Source organism: Pistacia vera, unplaced genomic scaffold (genome assembly GCF_008641045.1).
Source record: "Pistacia vera cultivar Batoury unplaced genomic scaffold, PisVer_v2 Contig1144, whole genome shotgun sequence".
In the NCBI taxonomy this organism is placed as follows: domain Eukaryota; kingdom Viridiplantae; phylum Streptophyta; class Magnoliopsida; order Sapindales; family Anacardiaceae; genus Pistacia; species Pistacia vera.
The window spans coordinates 21,575-30,342 of record NW_022195187.1 but is presented as its reverse complement, the minus strand read 5'-3'; the positions used below and the strand labels follow the sequence as shown (position 1 = coordinate 30,342).

Sequence of the window (8,768 nt, the reverse complement as noted above, 5' to 3'; positions counted from 1 at the left end):
CCTGTGTTTAAATAGTAACTATATGGCCTCCGAGTCCCAATGGGACTGGGAGTCCTCGTGATGGTAGTCCTCTCAAAGGGTGTAGTCTTTGGCTCCCTTATCTCAGCAAGAAAAAGAGTTCGAATGTGCCTCGAGTACGGACATTGAAGGAGTTAGGATAGTAATTGACTTCTTTAGCAAAGTTCAAGTAGGAATGTAGTTCGTAGGCGACTGTGGGCTTTGAGTTGACCATAAGCTCAGAAGGTGTTCCAGGTTTAGGAGGCCTAGGTCTAGATGGTGAGGAGCTGAGAACGCATACTGAATGGGCCTCATCTGCAGAACTTTAATTTGGGCCCCATTAGAGTTGGGCCCGAGCTTCCATCTTGGATGAATGTGTCTTCGTCTTTGGGCCTATTTGGGTCGAGGACATTTTTTTGGCCCTAATAGTTTGCCCCTTACTCTTTGAGTTAAGGAGTACTTAGCTTAGAGAGTAGGCATGGCTTGGAGGTGTATCTAGTCAGCTTTCGCGGTCGACCGGTTAAACTCACAAATGTATTGCTTTTCTGCTCTCGGGAACAAATGTTATAGCTCATGTTGTCATCAATTTAAACCTCCATGGTATCCCTGAGGTCTTCAGCGAACATTCTGTTCACTAGCCGCTGATAAGTAGCCCCAGCGTTCTTGAGACCGAATGACATCACCTTGTAGCAATAGGTTCCCCTCTCTGTGATGAAGGCTATTTTCTTTTGGTCATCGGGGTGTATCAAAATCTAGTTGTACCCTGAGAAGGCATCCATGAAACTTAGGAGCTCGTGGCCTATGATTGCATTGACCATCATTCGATATGTGGGAGCAAGAATGAGTTCTTAGGGCATGCTTTGTTTAAATCCGTGAAGTCAATGCAGACCTTCCACTTTCCATTCCTTTTCTTTACGACCACAATGTTTGCCAGTTAGTCGGGGTAGTGGACCTCTCTGATCAGACCATTATTTAGTAACTTATCAATCTCCTCATTGCCGATCTGGTTACGCTCTGGTGCGAATTTCCTATGTCTCTGCTTCACTGGGGGGTTGATCTGGATCTACTTTGAGGTGGTGGACGATTGCTTCTAGGTTGACTCTTGTCATGTCAGCGTGGGACCAGGCAAAACAGTCTTGGTTTGAGGAATTCTATGAGTTTCTCTCTTGTCTCGAGCTCGAGGTGAGAGCCTATATGGGTCTTTCTTTCGGGGTCTTTCAGGTGCATCTGCGCTTCATCCAACTCTTCCATAGATGGTTGATCTGGCTCGGTCAGAGGGGTTGGATGAGTCTGTAGTTACTATGAAGCATGACCTTTGCTTTTAAAGGCATTCTTGTAACAATCTCTGGAAGCCTTAGGATTGCCCTTGATTTCCCTTACTCCCCATTTTGTTGGAAACCTGATGGTTTGGTGGAAGGTGGATGGAACAGCTGGCATGTCGTGGATCCAAGGTTGGCCCAAGATGACGTTGTATGGTGAAGGACAATCGATCACTAGAAAAAAGGTTTGCTTGTTTACTCCGCTGGCATAAACAGGAAGAACGATTTCTCCGATGGTGTATTTTTGCTTGGAATTGAACCTAACCAGTATGGTTGGTCATCCATTGATGTTTGTTTCTTCTAGATCTATGACCTTCACTAGTTCAAGGAAGAGAATGTTTGTCGAGGACCCCTCATCTATGAACACTCTCTTGACCAAGATGTTGGCGATCTGGAGGGAGATGACTAGAGCGTCGTGATGAGGGGCGGCCAGGGTGACTGGCTCGTCATCTTCGAACTAAATTACCTGGTGGGTGTGTGACCGAGAGGACAGATGGATAGATTAGATTTCATGGTGGTTGTTGGCTCTAGCGTAGCATTTGGCTGAGGAATAACTGACCCCACTGATCTTTGACCATCCTAAGATGATTGAGCAAAATCCTTTTGGTATAGGTTCTCGTGGAGGTAGAGATGTTTCTTTCTTGCTTTTCTGACTGATTGTATTCTTCCCTTTATCTGTCAACAAATCTCGGAGATATCCCCTCTTCAGTAGTGCGGCAACTTCCAACCGTAGGGCAATGTAGTCTGCGGTGTTATGTCCATGGTCATCATGGAACTCATACTAGTTGGTCGTGTCCCTCTTTGCTTCAGCATTGAGCTTGCCTGACCACTTAACGGTAGGTCTCATTCCTTTCATGATTACCACGACCTGGGCTGGTTCGACGTTGAGGTTGTACTCAGGGACTTTGTATTGGCTCGATCCGGTTGGTCTGTTGTCGGTTCTAAGTGTCTGGCAGTCATATGGTTTTCTGACTTTGTTTAGATTGCGTGGAGGGGGTAGGTAATGGGGTTCAATTGATATGAGCTTTGACCTCCTATCATTCCGCCTTAGGTCATACCTGGCATGACTCATCCGATTCATCTCATCTTCCTCCCACCTTATTTGAATCACCACTCTGGCCAAGGCGTCTTCCATCTTTGAGCAACCGAGCTTCGTCAGATCTTTGTATAGTTCACCATCAGGGAAGAGACGCTTTCTGAAGGCGTCTACGGCTGTCTCGGGGTTACAGGAGGGGATGGAGATTTTTTCTTTGTTGAATCTACTGACGCACTCTCTCAGTGGCTCCCTCATTTTCTCGTAGACTTTGTACAGGTTAGCCGATAGTTTCTTAAGTTTCTTAAGTTTCTTGCTGCTGACGTATTGTTCAACGAAGGTGTCAGTACGCTGAGCGAATGAGTTGATTGAACTGTTCGGGAGGTTAGTTTACCACTGAAGAGCTAGACCAGAGAGGCTTGAACCAAAGCTCTTACACATGCAGGCTTCCCTCAGCGTTTAGGGTATTGAGATAGTGAACATTTGCTGCTTATACGAGGCTATGTGATCATCTGGGTCGGTTGTGCCGTCTTAGGGCTTCATGCTAGGGATAGTGAATTTGTGGGGCATGTCAACTAGCGTGATCACATCCACAAAGGGCGAATCGACATGGTAGTAAGGCTTGCTCTTTTTGCTAGGGATGGGCATTCCTGGTATGTGCCTCATCACTGCCTCTACGTTAGCCAGTCTCTTGGCCAATATTTGTTCCATGGGAGAGGCGGATACCACTAGGTCATCATGATTGACTCGGTTGGCTAAAGGATTCGCACTCGGTGCATTTTGCTCGGTCAATCCATGTGGTGTAGCCTGGTGGATCATTCCTTCGTTTATTGTTTGGTAGCTTGGATCCCCATTTGTTCCCTCCGATTGGGTGACTCCAATTGTAACTGATCAGGTGTTTTGCCCTACATGAATGGTTAGGGGGGTTATTTGGGACTCGCTCGGTCCGTCGGGATGGATGGACTCGAGCAAGATGGTTTGAAGTGGGTGACTGCTTGACTCGAGAGGATGAACCGAGCCGAATGGAGTTTGTGTAGGGTGAAGGTGAGGTGGGATGGTGAGGATGGGTGGTTCTTGTTGTAGCGGGCTTTCTGTCACTTGGACGCCTTGATCTTGTGCTTGAGGCGGATCGATCAAGAGGGGTTCCATTGGCAGACCCCGTTCACCATGAATCAGGGCTGAATCATCAACCAATGATGAACATAGTTGACACGACCTCTTATCTGAGGTCGTGGGTCTGTGCTCTGGAGTTTGGAGAGGTTGCATAGACGGAACTGTGGCGCGGAATCAGTTGGGCTATACTTGAGAAGATAGAAGCTTAAGATCATAAAACTGACTTACCTTTTCTTTTAGGGACTGGTTTTTGGCCCTGATGGAGGGGTTTTTAGTCCGGATGGTAGTGTTCTCAACTTTCAATGCGGCCACCTTGTCTGAGTGCTGTTGCATAAGGGCGACTAGCACCTCCAGTTTGACCTCGAGGCCGGGGTTAGTGTTATCAGAATTTTCAGCCATTGAGAGTTTCTTTACATAACAGGGTTTGTGAAACGAACGATTGCCAGAGACCCCACGGTGGGCACTAAACTGTAGGCGTAAAAATCTACCTATGCGAAAGAAGGGACTGATCTCGTGAGGTTGAGGCCATTTGTGATTTGTTACACCTGCACAGGTAAGGAAACTAGCGTGAAGCGACGGAAAACACCAGGGTGGTGTTTTCCGTAAGCATTCTGACGCTCAAGTTAGCAAGGCTGAATGAGGCTAATTTAGTAAGGGCTAGGAAGAAGAAAGGTTACCGGAAGTCTAGTCAGGGATCGTGACTACAGCTATAACACGAAGTTCTCAAGAGTAGGAACTTCAGGGTCTGAGGGTGTAATGTCTCTGTCCTTTGTGAGAGGGTTGACCTCTATTTAAATAGTGACTGTATGGCCTCCGAGTCCTGGTGGGACTGGGAGTCCTTGTGATAGTAGTCCTCTCAAAAGGTGTAGTCTTTGGTCCCTTATCTCAGCAGGAAAGGGAGTTCAAATATGCCTCAGGTATGGACCTTAGAGGAGTTGGGATAGTAATTGACTTCTTTAGCAGAGTTCAAGTAGGAATGTAGTTCGTAGACAACTGTGGGGTTCGAGTTGACCGTAAGCCCAGAAGGTGTTCCAAGGTCAGGAGGCCTGGGTCTAGATGGTGAGGAGCTGAGAAAGCATACTGAATGGGCCTCATCTGCATAACTCTTATTTGGGCCCCATCAGAGTTGGGCTCGAGCTTTCAGCTTGGATGAAGGTGTCTTCGTCTTTGGGCCTATTTGGGTCAAGTACTTTTTTTGGCCCTAACATCTAAGATATGTGTAACTTCTGTGATTAGGTAATTTGTTTGTCAATTAGGAGGGCTTATTTGCTCTTGTTCTTGGGGATTCTAGGTGAGTATCTCTAGGATTAGCTACTGTGAAGATTACTTGTTATCGTTAAGTGTGATTGGGTTTGTACTTGTTCTTGGTTGGATCTTGTTAATAAGTAGTGCAACGAGCTCTTCCATTTCCAGAACTCAACGTGGACGTAGCTTATCCAATTTGGATAAGTGAACCACGGTAAAATCCGTGTTGTGATTGATTCTTGATATTCTTTGTGGCGTGTGTGATATATTTGATCTGTGGTATTGTAGTTTAGTCACAACAATATTGATCTGTTCTTAATGGTCCTAAATGAACTTGTAATTGAAATCTTTAGTTATTAAGCAAGAAATGAAGGAATACGCTTCAAAAATGGCTGCTATCGTATTCTTTTTTCTTCTGCTCTCTGCAAATTTTTTGGCAACAACTCAACAGCGGCATTTCAATATAAGTCTAGGCTCTTCTCTAACTCCCACTAGAAACTCCTCCTGGCTATCACCTTCTGGTTTTTATGGTTTCGGATTCTATCAGCATGGGAATGTTTTCTGTGTAGGAATTTTTATTGCAGGAATGCCTCAAAAGACAGTTGTTTGGATAGCGAATCGCAACATCCCACTGGTTCCTGCCAACGTTACCTTATTTCTAACGGGTATTGGAAGACTCATTCTTCAATCAACAGAAGGCGAAGAAACATCCATTGTAAATACTCCTGAACCTATTGCAAAAGCTACTATGCTTGATTCAGGGAACTTTATTCTCTATAATTCTGATGAGGAGATAATATGGCAGAGTTTTTGGAACCCCACTAATACAATATTACTAGGTCAAAGCCTTTTGGCAAGAGAAGAGTTGTATTCAAGTGTGTCTGAAACTGATCAATGAACGGGGATCTTTCGTCTTAAGATGCAACACAATGGAAACCTAGTGCAATACCCAAAGGATACTCTAGACTCAGCAGCATATGCTTATTATTCATCTTTTACAAATGGAAGAGATGATAATATGTCACTAAACCTTGATTCTGATGGCCATCTTTACCTGCTTAATTCTATTGGATTCACTATTAAAAATCTTATACTAGGAGGCTATTCTATAGAAGAAACAAACTATTTGATGAAAGTTGATGCGGATGGAATCTTTCGACTGTACTCATTTACAATAAATCATAGCAATATGTCAGTTGTATGGGCTTCTTCGGATGATAAGTGTTCCCCTGGTGGGTGTCGAATCCAACAAATAATAAAATTCTCACTCTAAAAAAAAATACAAATTGTAACAGTGATGAGCAAGGTCGTATCCATAGAGATTGGGTAGATTTATTTTAATGAAAATTAAAGCAAAGAAAATGGGGGTTTTGAAATTTCGAATTGAAATAAAAAGAAAGCAATTATAATCAACTAAAAATCAAGGAGAAATCAATATCAGGCAAATATCTAACCAAAGGTATAATTTCAGAATTAGTTCAAAGAATTGATCATAGATACAAGGATAAAATCTTCTATTCTTCACTAAATTAGTTATGGTTATTAACAAGCTCTAACAACCTATCTCTCTTTACTTTCTCGATAACCAAAACAAGCTCTTTGATTACTTTCCTTGATAATAAACAACCCTAAACAAGCTCTTAGGATTTAATCTATCGACAGCATTAATAATTAGAGAGACTAGCAATTCTAGCCAACAAATACACAAGCTCGATTCATTTAGACTAGATTATATATCTTCATAACATAAATCGAAAATCTCTCTATAATCAACTATGTTATTTTACCACTAATATTAGAACATTTAAACAATTACAGATTTAAAGTTCTAAATGGCAATTTTATTAATCTGATAATTGAACAACAGGCCCTTTGCATCAATCAATCAAGACAATAATTTTTAATAAATATAGAAGATATATAAATAGTGAAGAAATAAAAGAAGACTGAAAATTATTTAGATCTCACAATTCTTGAAGAACCAAAACTTCAATTATCCTTCAGCTGGAAGAAAAGTATTTAGCTACTCATAATTAAAAGAACACCTAAAGAAAAGAGAAGAGGAATTTTTTCTTGTGAATAATCTAGTTACCCTATCTAGATAATGAAGCAAATCCCACCTTAATAGGGAGTCTTGGCAAATCCTAGAGATAAGAATGGGTAACTAAATCTTTCCAGCTATCATACATATCCTTTTTCTCTAACAAATTCGTAACCCTAGGTCAAAAACCTCGGATCTAGTAAGGCGCGCCCATGCTTTATCTGTTGACTGCTTTTGTGAACATTCTGGGAAAACAGGACGTGTCTACGCTTTAAGCAAAAACCGCTTTTGGAATGTATATCTTTTTGAGCTCCGATTTTTCCTCTCCAAATCTCTTGATTTTGAATTCAATTTGATTAACTCCTCAATCTACTTCACAAAATACGAAACATAATCAAAATCCAAGATTTAAGCATTTATAACTATTAAAACATGAGAAAATATAACAAATATATAGATATTATGAATTCTTATCATCCCCAAAGGGGTCTTTGTCGCCTAAACAGGTATTGTGTTAAAAATGATGGAGAAATTTACTGTCAATGTCTTCCAGGATTTACAGTTAGTGGAGATGGAGGCTGTGAAAAGAATTTTTTGACGGAGAATTGCGAAAGCAAGAGTGGAAATATCAACTACAGTATTGAGAGAGTTGCAAACACCAGATGGGAGGACACTTCATATTCTATTCTGTCATTACCAATCAATGAAGAATGTGAAAAAGCATGCTTGGAAGATTGTATTTGTGAAGCTGCAATGTTCAGAGATGGAAAATGCAGAAAGAAAAAACTTCTTCTGAGATTTGGGATAAAACTTGAGAGCGAGTCAAACTTAGCTCTCATTAAAGTAGGTGTTTCAAATTTTGTAGGTGCCCCCAGAGAAGGGGATAAGCCTAAAAGAAGGAAAAAAGAGGCTAGGCAGATTTGGTAATTGTCAGTGTTTCACTCCTTGTTTTTGCATTCATTATTTTGATAATTTCTGGAGTCCTTGTTTACAGGAATCGAGTTCATGGATATAAAAGGATTTCAAACAAAATTCGGTTAAACGAGGATTTTGGTCTAAAATCATTTACTTACTTGGAGCTATTGAATGTGACTAACAATTTTACTGAAGAGATCGATAGAGGAGCATTTGGGACAGTTTTCAGGGGGGAAATATCTCATAATCAGAAGGTGATAGTTGTTAAGAGGCTGGACCGAGTTTCAACTGAAGGAGAAAAATAATTTCAGACTGAGATGACAGCAATTGGGAAAACTCATCACCGGAACTTAGTCCAACTACTTGGCTACTGCCACGAGGGGCCTAACCGGCTCTTGGTATACGAGTACATGAGAAATGGGTCACTTGCAGGTCTGTTCTTTACACCAGAAAAGCAACCAGGCTGGGATCAACGGATGGATATTGCTTGCAACGTAGCAAAAGGTCTCCTCTACCTTCATGAAGATTGTGAAACCCGGATCATCCATTGTGATATAAAGCCTTAGAACATTCTCATAAATGAGCATAATTGTGCGAAAATATCAGGCTTCGGATTGGCTAAACTTCTAAGGCCTGACCAGACTAGATCACTTACAGGGATTAGAGGAACAAGGGGATATGTTGCCCCAGAATGGCATAGAACGCTACCCGTCACACTCAAAGCAGATGTTTACAGTTTTGGAATTGTACTATTAGAAATCATATGTTGTCGAAGATGTGTTGATTGGACCCTACCTGAGGAAGAAGTTGTTCTTGAAGAATGGGTTTACCATTGTTTTCAGGCTGGTGAGCTGGGAAAAATTATGGGTAATGAAGAAGTTGACAAACTGCAGTTGGAAAGGATTGTTAAAGTGGGACTTTGGTGCATCCAATATGAGCGATCACGCCGTGCTTCAATGAAAACAGTTGTATTGATGTTGGAAGGCATAGTAGATATCCCACTTCCTCCAAATCCTACTTTTTTTTCTTAGCGCCATTTGTAATGTTTTTGTTTGCAATATTGTAAATTTGATGTGATATTATAAATTCAAATTTATGTAAATTA

The 8,768-nt window shown here is 41.6% G+C and overlaps 1 pseudogene; it reads left to right on the top strand.

The window, feature by feature from the left end:
• Positions 1 to 5,095: 5,095 nt before the first annotated feature.
• Positions 5,096 to 8,694, top strand: LOC116145268 (annotated as a pseudogene).
• Positions 8,695 to 8,768: the final 74 nt, after the last annotated feature.